General features: G+C 41.3%; 1 protein-coding gene across 2 annotated transcripts in view; it reads left to right on the top strand.

Annotated features, from left to right (window-relative positions):
* Positions 1 to 18,460, top strand: part of ATP10B (ATPase phospholipid transporting 10B (putative)) — a 236,035-nt gene that overhangs the window by 16,895 nt on the left and 200,680 nt on the right. The window contains exon 2 of one of the 2 annotated variants that reach the window (XM_054038560.1): positions 9,541 to 9,625. The exons of the other annotated variant lie outside the window; for it this stretch is intronic. The gene's annotated coding sequence lies outside the window, so the exon portion shown is untranslated. The remainder of the gene's footprint in view (positions 1 to 9,540; positions 9,626 to 18,460) is intronic. 2 annotated transcript variants of the gene reach the window in all.

The following is an 18,460-nucleotide window of genomic DNA, read 5'->3' as shown; positions in this document are numbered from 1 at the left end:
TTTTGGGGGGGGGGAGGGTTGGGGACGGGACAAACAAAACCCCAAGAAAATATTTCAACGAACTTTGGGGGCAGTCCTGCCCTCACCTGAAGTCAGTGTTGACATCAGTGGTACGGGGTTGTCTTAGTAAGTAGAGGAGTCTCAAAAGCCATATTGAATAGTTTTTCAAATTTAGCTCTGTGAAGTTCTTCCCCTTAAAATTCCTGCTTCTCTTTTGATTTTTTTTTTTTTTGCTGACTTGCTAACATGAATCATCTGGTTTGCATAGACTATCATTTTTTTCCCATTTGCTTCGTTCAATTTCTCTCTGATGTGATATAAATCCCCCACAGTCAATTCTGCATATTAAAAATATGATAAGAGAAGCTTAGAGGAAATTTAAAGGCAACAACCATTCTCTCTTTGTTCCTCTCTATCACTTTTCCAACGTGTATTCTGCATCTACATTAGGAAAGCTGCTCTGTGGGTCTGGAAGGTTCAGTGGGCCAGTTCTGTAGACCAGCGGTTCTCAACTCGGGAGTCCGGGGGCCATGAGCAAGTTTCAGGGGTCTGCCAAAATAAATTGGGCTTCAGCCTGGGTGGCAGGGCTAAGGGAGCGAGTTCTGACTCACCTCAGCAGCCCACCCAGCAACAAGTTTCACACTGATTAAGTAAAATATAAATAACGTTCAGTTTTTTACATTTGTACCTGTATATTATCCTTTTCTTTTTTATATTGTGTGTGTTTGTTTAACTGTATTGCTATCACTTTAATATAGCTTTTAATCTACTGGCTATGCAGAAAACAGGGCCAGCTCTGGCTTTTTTGCCACCCCAGGCAAAAAAGCCTCCTGCCACCCCCCGCTCCCCGGCGGGGAGCGCGGCAGGGGAGGGTGCCGAATCCAGCAGCGGCCCCGCTCTCCCCTGCCGGCCGGAGCGCCGCAGGGAGGGTGGCGAGCCCGGCCAGGGCCCCGCTCTCCCCGGCCGGCCGGAGCGCTGGGAAGAGGGCGGAGAGCCCGGCCGCGGTGGCGGCCCCGCTCTCCCCGGCCAGCCGGAGCGCCGCGGGGAGGGCGGAGAGCCCGGCCGCGGTGGTGGCCCTGCTCGCCCCGGCCGGCCGGAGCACCGCAGGGAGGGTGGCGAGCCCGGCCGCGGCCCCGCTCTCCCCGGCTGGCCCGAGCGCCGGGGGAGGGCGGCCCTGCTCTCCCCAGCCGGCCCGAGTGCCGGCAGAGGGCGGCGAGCCCGCCATGGCTGCGCTCTCCCCGGCTGGCCAGAGCGCTGGGGGAGGGTGGCCCCGCTCTCCCCGGGCGGCCGGAGGGCCGCGGGGAGGGTGGCGAGCCCGGCCACGGCCCCGCTCTCCCTGACTGGCTGGAGCGCTGGGAAGAGGGCGGAGAGCCCGGCCACGGCCCCGCTCTCCGCGGCCGGCCCGAGCGCCGGGGGGAGGGCGGCCCCGCTCTCCGTGGCCGGCCCGAGCGCCGGGGGGAGGGCGGCCCCGCTCTCCGCGGCCGGCCCGAGCGCCGGGGGGAGGGCGGCCCCGCTCTCCCCGGCCGGCCCGAGCGCCGGGGGGAGGGCGGCGAGCCCGCCGCAGCTCTGCTCTCCCCGGCAGCCGGAGTGCTGGGAGGAGGGCGGCGAGCCCGGCCGCGGCCCCGTTCTCCCCGGGTGAGCGCTGCCCCCCTCCAGGTGCCGCCCCAAGCACATGCTTGGAGGGCTGGTGCCTGGAGCCAGCCCTGGCAGAAAAACAGTTCTTGTGGCACAGCTGGGCCATGGAGTTTTTATAGCATATTCGGGTGGGGGGCCAGAAAAAAAAGGTTGAGAACCTCTGCTGTAGACAGTCTCACACTCTACTCCTGCATTGTGATGTCCGAGTTCTGGCACTGTTGTTGAGATTTAGTTACAGTCTTGAGCTCTACGATGAAGCAGCTGCCAGATTTCTCTTGTCTGAGTGGCTCTTGGGCCCGGTGCAGTCTCCTCCAGATTCTTGCACTTGGAACAGCCCTTTCCACCAGCAGGTGTTACTACACTATAGTCCAGGGATTGGCAACCTTTGGCACGCGGCCCATCAGGGAAATCTGCTGGTGGGCCAGGGCGGTTTGTTCACCATTCCAGGCCAGTGGGGGCTGCGGGAAGCAGCGCGGGCCGAAGGAGGTGCTGGCCATCGCTTCCTGCAGCCCCCATTGGCCTGGAACGGCGAACTGCGGCCAGTGGGAGATGCGATTGGCCGAACCTGCGGATGCTGCAGGTAAACAAACCTTCCTGGCCTGCCAGCAGATTTCCCTGACAGGCCGCGTGCCAAAGGTTGCTGATCCCTGCTATAGTCATTGCCAGATGTAACATCAGAAATTAGAGGAGTTAATTATCTGGGGGAAAGGTCAGAGCATGGTATGAAAAGACATTTCACAGATCTGGTCTCTGTCTGAAAAATATAAATCTTATTCAGAAGAAATTCTATCAATAGAGAGAGAGGTTTAAGAAATATCTTGACAAAGAAAGATGAACTTCTTAGAACCCCAAAAAAGCTTTTCCCTCTCATTATTGTATTTCTCTGTAATTAACAACCTAATTTTAAAATTTCATTGATTCCAGGTGGACAGAATGTGCTCCTGATCTTGCATTCTTTGCACACTCAAATCTCCCACTAACCTCAGTGGTGGTCAGGGGGTGTTCAAGGAATGCAAGCTCAAACTTGAGGCCAGTGCCAAATGCAAATAGAGTTTAATTACAGTGGCTAGACATTGTCTTGACAATAGCTCAAATTCTGCTTCAAGTTCAGTCCTGCTGAAAGAGAACCCTACATACTCTTATTCTCACTTTTCACTCTAGTTACTTACAGTGTGATGTCAGTTCTGCAGTGAGCTTCGTATACGTGTAGGGGTCGTTACAGGATTTCATTGCAAATTGAGGGCCTTATGATCTGATCACAAACCCATTCAAGTCAATGGGCTGACTCCCATTGACTTTGACTCCTGTTGACTTACCTGGGATTTTTATGATGCCTTGAATATCAAATGGTTTGTCTGTCATATGTATATCTATATTTAAGTTAAGGAAAGGAAGCTCTTAGGATCTGTCAATCAAGAGTTTAGACTATAGAAAAAGGAAAAAGATTTAAATGTTAATAGTTAAAATACAGCATTTTAAGAGTGCCCTGTAACAGGAAAATCCAATTCTTTCCTTCGCAGGTTCTTGCTGTATCAGATTTTTTAAAAAGTAGTAAATAACGTTTTAATGTTCATTACATGTGGCATGCACACTGAACTTGGTATCTACTGTGAAATGCAGTTGATTTTAGCTCTGTAGCTGAAAAGAAACATTTTTAGCTGTCTTAGTCAATTTCTGCTTTTCTATTATTTATAGGACTTTGTCAACTCCCTCTGGTGGCAAATGTCTGAAATTTACTTATGTATGCAGTGTAGTTGTAGCCATGTCAGTCCCAGGATATTAGAGACAAGGTGAGTGGGGTAATATCTTTTTTGGGCCAACTTCTGTTGGTGAGAGAGACAAGCTTTTGAGCCACACAGAACTCTTCTTCAGGTTTGGGAAAGGTACTCCCAAGGTCACAGCTGAATACAGGTTGGAAAAGACTGTTTAGCATAAGTAGTTAGCACATATTGTAAGGGAGCATTGAAGGTAGAGTGGCCCATTAATACCTCTGCAGACATAAGACAAAAAGAGGGCGCTAGTGGTTATAGATTGTTGTAATAAGCCATAAATCCAGTATGTCTATTCAGCCCATAGTTTTTAAGTGTCTAGCAGAGTTATGAATCAGCATTTTCTGATTCAGAAAGTTGAGGAAACAACTAGGAGGTCATCCATTTTGGATCTGGTTTTGATCAACAGGGATGAATTAGTTGCAAAAGTGAAGGTGGTTGGGAATTTGGGAGGAAGTGATCATGATATCATAGAATTCAAGATCCTGTGGAAAGGAGGGTATGAGAACAGCAAAACAAGGACACTGGACTTCAGAAAGGCAGACTTCAACCAGCTCAGAGAAACAGCAGGCAAGATTCCATGGAAAGACCAACTAGGAAGAAAAGGAGTTGAAGGGAGCTGGCAGTTCCTAAAAGATGTATTACTAGAGGCTTAACATCGAGCTATTCTGACACTGGTCTCCTGCGGCTCTTCTTATCTTCCCCCAATGTGGCTGCACAAGGAGCTTTTTAGCTATCTAAAAACCAAAACGGATACATACAGGAAATGGAAGGAGAGGCACCAAGAAAGTATACCTGGTAATAGTGTGAGCGTGTAGGGACAAAATCAGGAAAGCCAAGGCAAAGAATGAATTACACCTTGCAAGGAATGTTAGAGACAAAAAGACAGGGTTCTTCAAATACATCTGACAAAAAAGAAAGATTAACGACGGTGTGGGTCCACTTCTCAATAGAGAAGGTGAACTGGTAACGAAATATGATAGCAAGGCAGAGCTGCTCTATGCTTACTTTGGTTCAGTCTTCTCACCAAAAATAACATGTGACCGGACAACTAGCAAAGTTACCATGGACAATAAAGAGGATGGGATGCAGATCAGGAGAAGTGAAGATCTTCTGACCAATTTGAATGAATTCAAATCAGCAGAGCCTATTCACCCTGCTGGAAGGAAGGAATTGGCTGAAGAAATCTCAGAGCCACTGGCAATAATATTTGCAAACTCATGGATCACTGGAGAGGTTTTGAAGACTGGAGAAGGGCTAATGTGTACCCATTTTTAAAAGGGGGGAAAAGGAGGAGCTGGGGAACTATAGACCAGTCAGCCTGGCTTCGATACCTGGGAAGCTACTAGAGCAATGTATAAAGCATTCAGTTTGTGAATAGCTGGAGGATGAAAGGTTAATCACTAGCAGCCAGCATGGATTTTACTAAGACCAAATCATGACAAACAAGCTTGATTTCCTTCTTTGACAGGGGTAACTGGTTTGGTGGATGGGGGAATGTGGAATACCTGGACTTCAGCAAGGCTTTTGACACAGTCTCACATGACATTCGGATAAATAAAGTGGAGAAACACTCTCTCGGCAGAACTACCATTAAGTAGATCCATAATTGGTTAAACAACTGCAAACAAAGAGTAACTGTTAATGGAATGATGTCAGATTGGAGGGAGGTCTCAAGTGGGGTTCCACAGGGATCTGTTCTGGGTCTGTTTTATTTAACACTTTATTAATGATGTAGATGTAGGTATAGAGAGCATACTGATCAAATTTGCAGATGACACAAAGCTTGGGGGTGAGGGATTGTCAGTACTTTGGAGGATAGAGCTAAAATTCAGAGGGATCTTGATAAATTGGAGAACTGGTCTATAGACAACAACATGAAATTCAACAAAGACAAATGTAAGGTGCTACACTTAGGGAAGAAAAACCAAATGCACAAATAAAGAATGAGGGATAACTGGCTTGGCAGCAGCTTTGCTGAGAAAGATCTGGGAATTATGGCGGATCACAACCTCAACATGAGTCAGCAGTGTGGTGCTGTTGCAAAAAAAGCAAATGCAATTTTAGGTTGCATTAATAGAGGCATAGTATGCAATCATGGGAGGTGATAGTACTGCTCTAGTTGGCTGGTTAGACCTCAGCGGGAATACTCTTTGGTCACCAACGTATAGAAAGGATGTAGAGAAACGAAAGGATCCAGAAACAAGTGACAAAGATGATCAAGGGGATGGAATGTAAGCCATATGAGCAAAGGCTGAAGGAACTGAGTATGTTTAGTTTGGAAAAGAGGGGATTATGTGGGACATGAGAGCAGTCTTCAAATACTTGAAAGGCTGCCATAAAAGAGATTGAGAAAAGTTGTTCTCTCTTGCCACTGAAGGCAGGACAAGATACAGTTAGTTCAAACTACAGCATAGCAGATTTAGATTAAATCTCAGGAAAAACTTCCTAAGTGTAAGAATAGTAGGACAATGGGCCAGACTGCCTAGGGAGGTTGTGAAAGCTTCTTCACTGGAAGTTTGAAAAGGAGGCTGGATAGTCCTTTGTCTTGGATGGTTTAGACATTAACAAATCCTGCATCTTGGCAGAGGGTTAGACTAGATGACCCTTGCGGTCCCTTCCAACTCTATGATTCTATGAGTTTAAGCTCTCAGGCTTATCCTTTGAAAGTGTTGTGCAGGTTTCCTTCAAGAATAGGGATGATTGATCAGATATAGAATCATCACTTTGTGAAAAGTGTTTGCCCACAGGTGACAGAGTTTTGTCTTTTGTCATTTTCCTATGTGAGTTCATTTGAGAGCATAGTGATGGTCTGGTTTCACCCACATAGTTGTTGTTGTTGGGGCATTTAGGGCACTATATGAAGTACACCCCATGTTGTGATAGGCTTGTGTAGGATCCATGGATCTTGAAAGGGGTGTTGATCATTGTAGCTGCGGAGATATGTCTGCAGGTTTTGCATCTGTTGTTCTGGCTTGTCTCTCTGAAATTAACTTTTTTTTTTTTTAAACAGTAGTGTAGTGTGATGGGTAAAAAGCCTCAACTCTCGTCCAAAGTGCAAATTTAGAATCCATGTATCTTGCACCTGCATAATGAAAAGTAGAATTGAGCTCTTTATTCTGTGGAGGAGGTACAACTTTGTTATGATGGAGAAAGAAGTTTACCTTCGCCTGAGATCTGGGATTCTTCTATTTAGTCTGAAACTGTCTCTCCTCCCCTCTAAAAAGAACCTTGCTGGATGGCGTAACCTTTACCAAGTTATGAAGGATGGGATTCCAAACTTCCAGATGACATAAAGGGGAGCTGCATGCTTTTCAATTGTTGCTACAAAATTAATGTCAGGCTTTCTTTTTCCATGTTATGATCTGAGGACAAAGAAAGTAAATGCCTCAGAAAGTTCCAAAGCAGTGAGTTTTCGGTGTCTTGGGTTGAGCCCATGTACTGGAATAGACTCAGAATGTGGGGTTACAAATGGGACTTGTTGCAGACCCTAGGACTAGCATCTGCATTAATGTGCTGTTTAGGCTGCTGAAAATGTAAATGCTGCCCACTCTGTCTGCACAGCTCTATGTGTTGGCCATGTGGTCAGGTTTAATATCTGATGGCTAATCTTGCCCTATGTGGAATTTAAATAGACTTCCTACATAGGAAGTGTGTGAAGCATCAGTGATTAGAAAGCTGCTGGAGATACAGAACTCTGTGCCTGCAAGTCCTGGTGCCGTGCTCATTTTAGTTAATGAGCTGCCCACAGACTATGGAAATGAAATGTTTTGCATGTAATGTTTGTCCTCTCTGCAAGTGAATTTTAGTGGGAGTTCATCCTGTGATTTAAGGAACATTTAACCAGCTTAACAGAAAAGCTTGAATTAATATGCAAATTAGATACCATTAACTTGGGTTTGAATAGAAACTGGGAGTGGCTGGATCATTACACATATTGAATCTATTTCCCCATGTTAAGTATCCTCACACCTTCTTGTCAACTATCTAAAATGGGCCATCTTGATTATCACGACAAAAGTTTTTTTTCCTGCTAATAATAGCTCCTCTTAATTAATTAGCCTCTTACAGTTGGTATGGCTACTTCCACCTTTTCATGTTCTCTGTATGTATGTGTATATATTTATATATTTACTATATGTTCCATTCTATGCATATGATGAAGTGGGCTGTAGCCCACAAAAGCTTATGCTCAAATAAATGTGTTAGTCTCTAAGGTGCCACAAGTACTCCTGTTCTTTTTGCGGATACAGACGAACACGGCTGCTGCTCTGAAACCTTTACTATCATTGTTTTGTCTCTGATCATTACTGACCATCAGTCACTCAAACAACCAGTGGATCTAATGGGTTGCTTCTTTGCATCCATGCTATCTCTCCCCTTTCAAGTGACTATACTGCAGGTAGACAAGTGCCAGGTTGATTGCCATAAAATCTGAAATCTTCTATTTGTAGGACAAAAACAGCATATGCAACAGAAGTGCAGACTCCAACCTTTCTTTTCAGCATACTTCTCTTTCAGCGTGCTTCAGCCTGGTGTGAAGGGACCATCTCTAGTGACAGAGTAAAGCAATTTAATCTCCGGCCTTTCTGTAGATATGCTTAACTAAAGTCCCAGTTGCAATGGTGATGTTAGTCATGTGGCCATATCCACCAGGAATTGGATTGAGGACACTAATTCCTTTCATACAGGCTATCACAGATCCATCAGATGGTAATGACTTTTGGTGACTATTGACCTAGTTGAAATTGGATTTGTCCTGTAGAGACAAGTCTCAATGTGTTTAACAGAGCATTTTCTGGAGAATGGCATCTCCAACAGATTGAATTGTGCAAACTGTGGACCTGATCACGAGTCGTGATTTGCAGGAAAATTCAATCCCACAAACTCTCATGAATGAAGATTTGTTCAGGCCCTAATTTAGCATAATTCCAAGCAAATAATGAGTCATATTTTGCCATCTTTATGTATGTTGAGAATCCACTTAATCAATTGTGCTGTTGATTTACACTCCAGATGGTCTTGAACTTGAACTTTGCTGTTTGTCTAAATTGTTCCAGATTATGTACTGGTGATGTGGTCACAAATGACAAAAACCCACCAAACTGATCTCTTGTGATTTAAGCTAAGGTCACATTCCAAGTGGGGGGAGGGATAGCTCAGTGGTTTGAGCATTGGCCTGCTAAACCCAGGGATCTGGGGCAAAATCAGTACTTGGTCCTGCTAGTGAAGGCAGGGGGCTGGACTCGATGACCTTTCAAGGTCCCTTCCAGTTCTAGGAGATGGGATATCTCCATTAGTTATTATTATTATTATTATTAAGTCAAATGCTACTGAAATGCTGGCAGATAGTTACATGAATGGCATCATTTCACCACTTTATTTTCTTTGTTAATTGATTGACATTTTGTGCAATTTCTTCTGAACAAAATGTGAGAAATTTGCCATGCCAGAAAAACCAAAGCTACTTCCAAATTCACAATAACTTGCTCACAGTGTACTGATTTCTCATTAGGAATTGTTGTTTTTTATATAATATGAATCAGGAAACTTTTGATAATATGCACTCTTTTTTCCCCCCCTACCACAGCCATTGGGGTGTATAACTTATTTCAAGGCTCTGCATCTCCTCTCTGTGCTGAGAGACAATATAAGGCTATGCCAATCTCTTTACTCTGCAGAGGTTATTGAACCCTTTTCTGTTTCTCGTGGGTTCACGAGCCATAAGTTTGGCATTGAATTATGGGTTTCCATGCACCCAAAGTCTTAAAGCAAAATTCATCCAGACTCAAGGGGCTTCTATTGAAAAGTAAGACTGGGATTTTCAAAGAAGCCTATGGGAAGTAGCTGCCCCAAATCTCATTGAGAGTCCCAATGGAGTTTGGAGACACAACTTCCTTTAGGTTCCTTTGAAAATCCTATTTTAAATTGGCCTAGTTTTGCCAATTTCTGTAAACATGACTTGGTTTCTCAGTTTATAACACAACTGGGTAGATATCACTTAGTGTCTGATTTCATGATTTAAGTACTCCATTCATAAGAGATCTTATTCTAGTAAGCAGCACCTCCTGTTTCCTTACTAGAATTGAAATTGACAATCTAACATAATTATCTATTATAATCCATTTCATCGCAGGTCAACAAACAGCTAACTCTTCAAACCATCCCTTCCCAAACATGGACCTTGTGAGAAAAGATGGAAGTTGAAGCTTGACCAGAAGGTTTGAAACCTACAAGTTTCATTTACTTCTTAGTCATATATGAAAAACTTTCTGTCTGGCCAAGACAGAAATTTCTGTTTCTGATTCTTTTTACAAAATTTGTCCTCGTGTCACAGATAGTGTTAATTTAATAAAATTTCCTCTGCTTGGAAATTTATTGGGACACTGTAACAATTGATTATTTGAATGATTACCAATATTGTCAATTACTGCTACTTATTCAGTACAACTTCAGTGTTTCCTTTACTGTTCAGAACTTGGTTGACCATAAGTAACCCACTGCTCTAAGGAAAGAATGTAGTATTGCTTTAGGGGCTAGCATGGATATGATTAAACTCACACAAACCCATGCTGTTCATAAAGAGTAACATTTATTATATTATGTACGGAGTTCTCTATATGACTGTACTTAAGAGATGATTGCTGCAACAGGGTAAGAGTTTCCTGCTGTTATATAAAAGCCTCGGCATTTATGGAAAATTTGGAGGCAAAGCTAAGATTTTATAAGCAGCACCACACTGAATCCTTGACAAACTTCTGTTGTACCATTATTTTGGTTATACCAAATGGTTGAGGAACTGTCCTTCATTGATCTGATGGCAGGGACAGGTGGGTCCCTGTTTTGCTGGCCGCCTAAAGCCAGCATGAGGTCTAGGAGATAGAATGGGTGTCTGGAGAGAGAAGGCTCAGGTTCCCCCACTGTTCTACAGATGCAATGTGTGACATTGGGCAAGTCAGTTAACATTTATGTGCTTCAGTTTATCCATCTGTCAAATAAGGATAATGATACATACTCATCTATTAAAAGTGCAAATCAGAACCTACCTACTTTTAGACAATCTGAAACAAACCTGGGGAAAAGTGCACTGTGCCTCGAGGAATAAGCTAGTTGCTGACTGCCTGAAGTATTGTCACTTTTCAGTTTATTTTTAGACTTTTATTTGTGGATAATGGTCAGCCATCCACAACTGTGACTCAGTTGCTCTGCTTCCTTTTGGTGTTTTGTAAGATTTATTCCACAGTCAGACATAACTGAGAACTTGCTTTTAATTACAAGTGGAAATACCTTAAAATAGATGCTCTGTTTAGTGCACTAGGATTTCTTATATCCATGTATAGATATATTATTATATGCTATAAGTCATCCATCTTACAACACATGATTATAGATGGTTAATTTCATGTGTAATCATCAAATGAGTGACATCAATGTAACAATTGGGCACCAGTTTGCAACTTCAAGGACTGGCAGACGGTCTAGGTTCCTGACAGGATGCAGGTACTAGTTGCAGAAAATCTGTTTGCTCCTCTTATTACATATAGAAGGTACCTGTCACCAGAATCCCTGTGTAAGCATCCCACACGCTTACTGTATCTGCACATATTTAAGGTGATTCCACTTACAAGTATAAAAAACACATGTTCCTCCTATATGGGTTAGGAGTTTATTTTGTAAGGCTTGTGTACTTGGATACTACATCACATTCAGTGGTTCTTTCAGTGGTTAAGAACCTTTAAAAGGTAATGGGTCTGGTCCCTCTACTGCAACTGGCAGGTCCAGAACCTAGCTTCATGTACTTTCTGCATTTGTGCTCAGTGTCTTAGTGTCTTTCTCTCTTGTTCTCCATGCTAGCGCAGGAGCCATCACATACAATCTTTTTTCATTTATTTATGAATGGCACCTGCAAAGCAGTCTAATGCTGTGACACACTTGAATGAGGTTTCTTTGAATTAGGAACTTGTTTTGCTATCACGATTAACATGACACAAAACAAATTGTATCAAACACTTCTGTAATATTTCATTTCCAACAGACCATACAATATATAGATATTTAGCATTTTGAACAGAAAACATCACATTAATATTATTGAATGTATCCATTTACATAATAAAAGTCCCATTGCTTTTTGTTACTTCACAACTCTGTAAAATCTATCGCAAATGCATTCTGGTTGACTGAATCCAGATTTAAACATCTGAATGCTGGCAATAGCTGTTTAAAAAAATCTATTTGCTATGGTAAATAGTGAGATAACATTTGAAAGTTCACAGGGGAGAATATAAAGTTTAATCCATAGCAAAATGTTAAAAAGAAACTACCCCTGGAAAAATAAGCACTGTGTACAGTATGTGGATTTGAAATATTTTCCAAACACTTACAAGAGGCTAAATTTATTATGTTGGGTCAAGTGTAGTTTTATTGTTAAGTTACATCCTGTAATATGGTGGCTGTAATTATCCCATGCAATTATAGTGTAGTTATATTTACTCTTCATATCTTAATTTTATTAATCCATATAACTGGAGGACCTACATCGATGAATTACTTATTATTACTCATTTGGATACATAATGAATGCATTTGGAGATTAAAAATGCATTTACTACATTGTGTTCACGATTGTGGATTTATTTTTAATGTAACCTCTACAAAAAGTGTAACTTCAGCAAAGTCACTGGGCGACATTCACTCTGGTGCAAAAGACCAGCAAAAGGTCTATGTACCACTTAAGACACATTGGCTTAAGCAGGACTTGAGTGGTTCATAGGCCTTGAACTGGTCCTCTGTACAGGAGTTCATCTGGTCATTTTTCTATGTCTGTACCTAGTGTGGCATGTATGCATGTCAGACACTAATTTCATTGTTTTAACTACTGTATATTTACTGTACCTGGAGTCTAAAATATGTGAGGGAAGGAAGATCCATTGGTTAAGGCACTGGACTGGGACATATGTGGTTCTGCCACAGCCTTCCTTTATGATCTTGGACAAGACACTCATTCTCTCTGTTCACTAACAGTTCGGTGAAGATGCTTCCTTTCTCCCACCCTTTGTATTCTCTTTAGTTCATTTGAATTACTTCATTACTGTTCAGTAGTGCAAAGTACTCATGTCACTTGGCTGAGTGCAACCTTCTGCATTGCTCCCAGCCCATGGATCAAGGACAGGAAAACTGAAGCCTGGGTTTCTTGTATAGCATTAATTTGCATTGCTAGCTGCCTGGACAACAAAATGCATACAATAATAGAGATAAGAGTATGTGGGAAAGAAAATCAAGACTTGCTTGAATATATTGGCAATATTTCAAATTGAAGCAAGCTCAGTAAGATACAGTTATTGTTTTATTTAGCTGTTTTAACTCTGAATACCTCTCTGCACTAGTTTAATGAGGAACAAAATTGTTAGTGCCAGCATACACTGGAAAAGGCTCTTGCAAGCTTCCTATCCTAGCCTTGAAGGCCTCAAAGATTCAGATAAACAAAAGATTTTTGTGCTTCTAATCCAAGAACAACTTGAGGTTTACCCATCAGAAATTTAAATTCAGCAATATCTGGCTCATTCATTCCAGCTAGCCCCATTATAACTTTGTGGCTAGTGTTAAACAAATTGCCTTTCTCACGTTCTGTTAGATGATTGAGTGATTTAGGAATACCTCAAGTAATAACATTTCAAAAATAAAGCCCTTTCTATGTGCCCTTCACCCAGCTGCGTATTATTTTGTTGAAGAAGACTCCTTCTAAAAGATGCCTGTCTTTGCTTCTACAAAGTAATAGAGTTATGCGGTAATTTCTTCACCAGCTAGTGTAGCAAAGCCTTCAGCCTTAATGAGAAGCAGTGAAAGGCATTCAGGGACTGAAACAATATTTTCTAATGCAGAGCTTTGATTTTGAATGGGGGCAGTGAAGGTTATGGCTACAGAATTAACCGAAGTGTACGTGTAAGGAATGGCAAAATAGCTTGAACTTTTGAGAGGCCTTTTGTTTTTATTTTGTAAAGGATGGCTTAAAAATTCTATTAAAATCTTAAATTTAGATAGGCTTAAGACTGGAAATTGCTGTTGTCCCCTCTTGTAACCTTTGATATTTTTCCCCCAACTATTCTTCTTTGTCATTAATTTTTCTGTGCTAATACATTTTCCTTATCTTCTAATTAGTTGTTACTCCTAGCATATTTATGATGGTGTGTTAACATCTACTCAGATTTCTCGCCCTTCTTTCTCATGCTGGTCCCCAGCTGTAATCAACACAGTTGATGCTTTGACACTATTGAACCATTCTGAATCTCAGAGAAGTTCAGATTTAAATTTCTGGATCGTAACCTTTCCCCATGGTTTTGGTTCTGGGTACGATACAAAGTTAGGAGGGAGGCCTATTTTCTGTCTTAGCTATACCTAAAATGTCACGTCTTCTGCTATAATCTTGTGAGACCAGCTTCTTTTGAGATTTCTGCTATTCTGAATGAAAGTAATCTTGCAAGGTCTGCGGTTCTCTTGAGATTTCAGCGCAGAAGAACAGGCGCCTTGCAAGGAAAGATTTGCCAAATTTCAATACCGTCAAATCTTACTGTAACTCTGTGTCTTCATGTCACGGATAGTGTAATTTAAGTGTAAAAAATAATTTAATCTCATTTGACCAGTGCGCCTCCAACACTTCTCTAATAAATGGCTCCCTGTGCTAATAATCCACCTATGGTACCTTAGTGGTATCAATGGCACCCTTTGCATTACAATTTTCCTATATCTTTCAATTCTTTTAAAAACTATATTGTTAGAATTCTGATTCCTTTGGCCTGTTTTGTGTATCTTGTGTTGTGAAATTGCGTTGCTTGGCATGGTGCTCCATGAAAAACTCAGAACTTACAACTAAAATGACTTGCAACTAAAATGGTGGGCGAGAATAGATAGTGTTCAATATAAGCAACTGACTGGGTTAGAAAAATATCTGTTAAAATGACACCTTTGTTGTCTCGTGTTTCTAGGTAAATCTTCTACATGATTCATCAATAGTTTTTATTATCTTACTGTACAAATGGCAGTAGTGATTTTACTCTCCTGTTTTTCCAGACTCTTCTAAATGAATATTCTTGCACAACTGAATAAGGTACAATACCTGGCCAGTTGTGCTGTGATTCATGGCCTTGAATGCTTCATGGACTAGAAACGTCTTCGGAAGTTTTTTGAAGGAAGATTGTGTATGTTGTGGAGAAAATATGTATGGAATTGGGAAGCCATTCAAAGTCTTAGTAACACTGTTGAACATTCATTTCAAAACTCCAGTCCTCAGATCCTTTCCCCTTTGGGGGAAAAAGAATTAAATGGGACGCAGAAAGTGCTGGAAAAGGAAAATGTTAATAGGAAAGAATGATTTGGATGCAGTTTTCACTGTATTTAATCTGCTTTGATTTTCTGGAACAATTTAGCCTTTCAGATTTCCAGGCCTTGATGTCAGGCTTATGCTTTTCAGCTTCACACATAAGAAATAAAGAAATTATTGCAACTGTGAAAAGGGTGTTGCAAAAGATTTTTTTGGCATATTTCACATTAAAGGTGTAAATTAAATCAGGGATAAATGTTGAGGGTGGTGATGACGTGTTAAGACCATGAGCAATACTGTATAGAGTATGTACATTTAATTATACAACATATATAGTTAAGTAGGTACAGCTGCCCTATTCCTTATATCAGTCTCCTATTCACACAAGTTACTAAAACTGAAAATTATTTTGCTGTTGTTTACCTACTGGTACAAGATAACTTCTTGGCAAAAGAAAATCTTCTTAAAATCAGATTTTCTAGTTACCTGTCTGGGAAGCAAATATAACTTTAAAACTGCCCATAAACGGCTTTCTGTTAAATCACAGAATTCCTTATTTGCTTCAGGAAATGTAATTGACTACATCTCTGTGTGTAATTTGGTTTAGGAATCTAATCTTTTTTTAGTGGTGGTGAAAGAAACATGGCTCTATCTCCAAATCCCAGATTAATTCTGGTTGGTAGGAAAATCTCGCTGTAACCACTAAAAACAGCAAATATGATACTGAATTTGCTCTCTGAGGAAGAAAAATAGAACTCCAAGATGCCACATTTGAACAGTTATTTTTCTAGCCATAGTTATGATCTAAAAAGAAAAATGTGTAACTAATATTATGCAGAACAGGTAGTTTGACCAGCAGAAATATCAGCTATTGCAGAATGTAGCTACCTGCCTTTTGAGTATGGTAGTCTTTCCAGATCATATTACAGTGTGTTCCCATCCTCTGCCAGGTAACTTCCAACATGAAATGTAAAGTGTATATGTTAACATACTGGTTAGATGGGTGTGATCATGTCTTGCCAACCTGTCCCAAGGATAAGAGTCCATTGCTACCATGAGCAGGGGAAGATATTTTCACTACCTGTTTCACAGTTTCCTGATGTTACAGTGCTGACGAGGTTTCCCCATTTCTAAAGTTAGCTAGCATACAGCCCAACACCCATGAGCATACAATTATGAACCAGGTTGTCAATGTTGAGTAAAAGCAACAAAAGCCAATAAAGAAGTTGATTCCATTGCAGTCTTTTTAAGGGGGTTATGAATTAGAGATAGAGTCCAAATCCAAAAGCCCAGGCTTTGACACCCTCAAGTCAGTTTATATGACTTAACTATTTTTGGCTTTATGTAAAACTTTTCCCTCACATTCTCATAGAAATTTATACAGAATGCAGTGTCTTGCTATAGGTATCTGTAAGGAACGTTAAGAACAACTTATAAAGTTTGTCATTCTTTCTTAAATTCTATAGAATATTTCTATACAGATTGGAAAATCTGTAGTTTAGCTTTGTGACTTGACCCATTCGTATTTACAAGCAGTAGCTCTTTTTAAAATTCTGAAGCCTATTTTGACATTGTCCTTTTAATGTCTTTTCACACTTTCCTTCTTGAACAGATATTTTCCCCATTCATTAAAGAAATCTCCCATTGTAAAGGGTGAAAGGAACTTTCTGTTATCAGCGTTTTAGTTTACAGACTCTATCAACTGAAGACTTTTGAGTTGCTGAATTATGATATAAATCTTGCAATTTTAAACTATATTTTTGTTTATCTCTCATTAATTCAGACCATGTTTCGTTCCCTGAAAGCATTTTCCAGAACCTTTAGCTATGCAGGCAGGAATTTTATTTTAGTGGGATATAAATTAGGAATCAATATGTTTGTCTGGAGTTTATCTAAGGTGACTTTATACTACAAGCACCTATAATTGCTTGCAAAGTAATTTCTCGTGCAATTGTTTACTTGAGGGTATCCGCTGAACCTCTGAATGCATACAAAAAGCTAAGCAAGCATTCAGACAACTCAAGCCTCCAGTTTGAGCCACTTTTCCTCTAGTCTGCCTCAAAAATAAAATAATAATAATAAAATGTGTTACAGTGTCTGTCAGTAATGAAGTTTGTAGTTTTATCTGAGGAGTGGAAGGACTCCACAGTTGTTACTTGTGTAATTTCTTCCCTCTCACCATGCCCCTGGCAAATCTGTTTTGCATGAAATGGGGCAGACTCTCATTGTCTCTCTCTCACTGAGGCCAACTACCCTCCATGTGCACAGTTTGATCCAGGTTCTCACTAGACATGGTTCCATGAAATGATCTCCCACCCTCCTTCACCCAAAACACACACACAAGCTCCTCCTCCCCTGCGGAGTATTCCTCCCAGAAGGATAGGATTCTCTGCTGGGGATATGCGTGCCGAATCTGTTGGCTTGGGTTCTGTGTGTGTTGAAATATGAACTACTTCCTCTTATGCCTAAGCCTGACCTGAAGTGCCCTTCCGTTGCTATTGCCTGGAGGATGCATGGAGTGGAGTATGTAGGTTTGGAGAGGGATGGATTAATTCCACAGTCAACTCTTTCACCTGCAGCTTTTCATTTTTATATATTGTCCCTTCATCTTTGTAGAGAGATGTTTTTGGAAGATTATAATTTAGAGATGCTCCCTCAAAAGAGGCAGTATTGTGAATGTAGGCATTTAGAGATGTGCCCTGGAAGCTGGGATTGAGAAAACAGCGTAGCTGTGTACAGCAGTTCACCAGAGAAGCACTACCGTTTGTTTCATTAAAAGTTTTATTTCTTTCTCATTCACTCATTTGTTGTTTGATGAACCCCAAGATCATTACAACCTTCACCTGTTTTAACGCTAATGTTCAAAGTGTGTGTTATTTGGAGGTGGGCAATATCTCAAAGTGTCAGGATGGCACCTGGGCAACTTTGAAAGAGCACACGCTTGAGCTCAGGGGCATGGTTGACCTTTTCTATGTCAAGGTCAATGGGTGGGGGAAGCTGCTGGCTCATGTCAGTACTTAACTTCATATTTCACTTAGTCAAATGTTTGAAGGAGGTAAATCACCTTCCTGTATCAATGCACAATGCAAAAGCCACCCTGTTAACATTGTCCAATATTAGTACATGGCCTTATCTCTTTCAAGATCCCTGTACTCTTAATAAAAAATATGCCAGTGATGAGTGAGGTCTGAGACCAGTTATCTTTCTAGAAATTCCAGTTTCACCTGTTGGTGCAGCAGATCCATTAGAGCTGTTCAAACTTTTGCAAGTGAAGTAAGGTGAGGCTTTTTTCAAAAGGGCTGAAGGACTGAGAGAGGATTGCTTCCCCCACCAACGCCTCATCCTATCGGAGCTAGTACTGTGTGACAGATTACATAAATTCACTGTTGGGAAGCTTCAGGCAAATGAGTTGGGAGGAGAGGCAAGGAATCTGTTCAGTAAGTAATGCTGCCCCCAGAAAGGGGTTATAGGAAATATGCTTTTTATTACATTATTCCAGATAATCAATCATTGTTCTTCAGAGTACCTACTACATGTCAAACGCATTGCAGAAAGGTTATAAGAAATAGCCCCTTCCTCAAAGAATCTACAATTCTAGTCAGGCTGTCTTCTTTGCTTGTACATGTTTGTATTCTGCATTTTTTTATTTCCTTTTGTCATGGAGTACATGCTCCCAAAAGTTAATTTTCACGTTTGAAATGGAGAGAAATAAGTGGATCTTTGAGAGAGGGAGAACTGC

This window comes from Malaclemys terrapin, chromosome 8 (genome assembly GCF_027887155.1).
Source record: "Malaclemys terrapin pileata isolate rMalTer1 chromosome 8, rMalTer1.hap1, whole genome shotgun sequence".
Lineage (NCBI taxonomy): Eukaryota > Metazoa > Chordata > Testudines > Emydidae > Malaclemys > Malaclemys terrapin.
The sequence above is the reverse complement of the archived record's forward strand: the minus strand, read 5'-3'. Positions and strand labels throughout refer to the sequence as shown.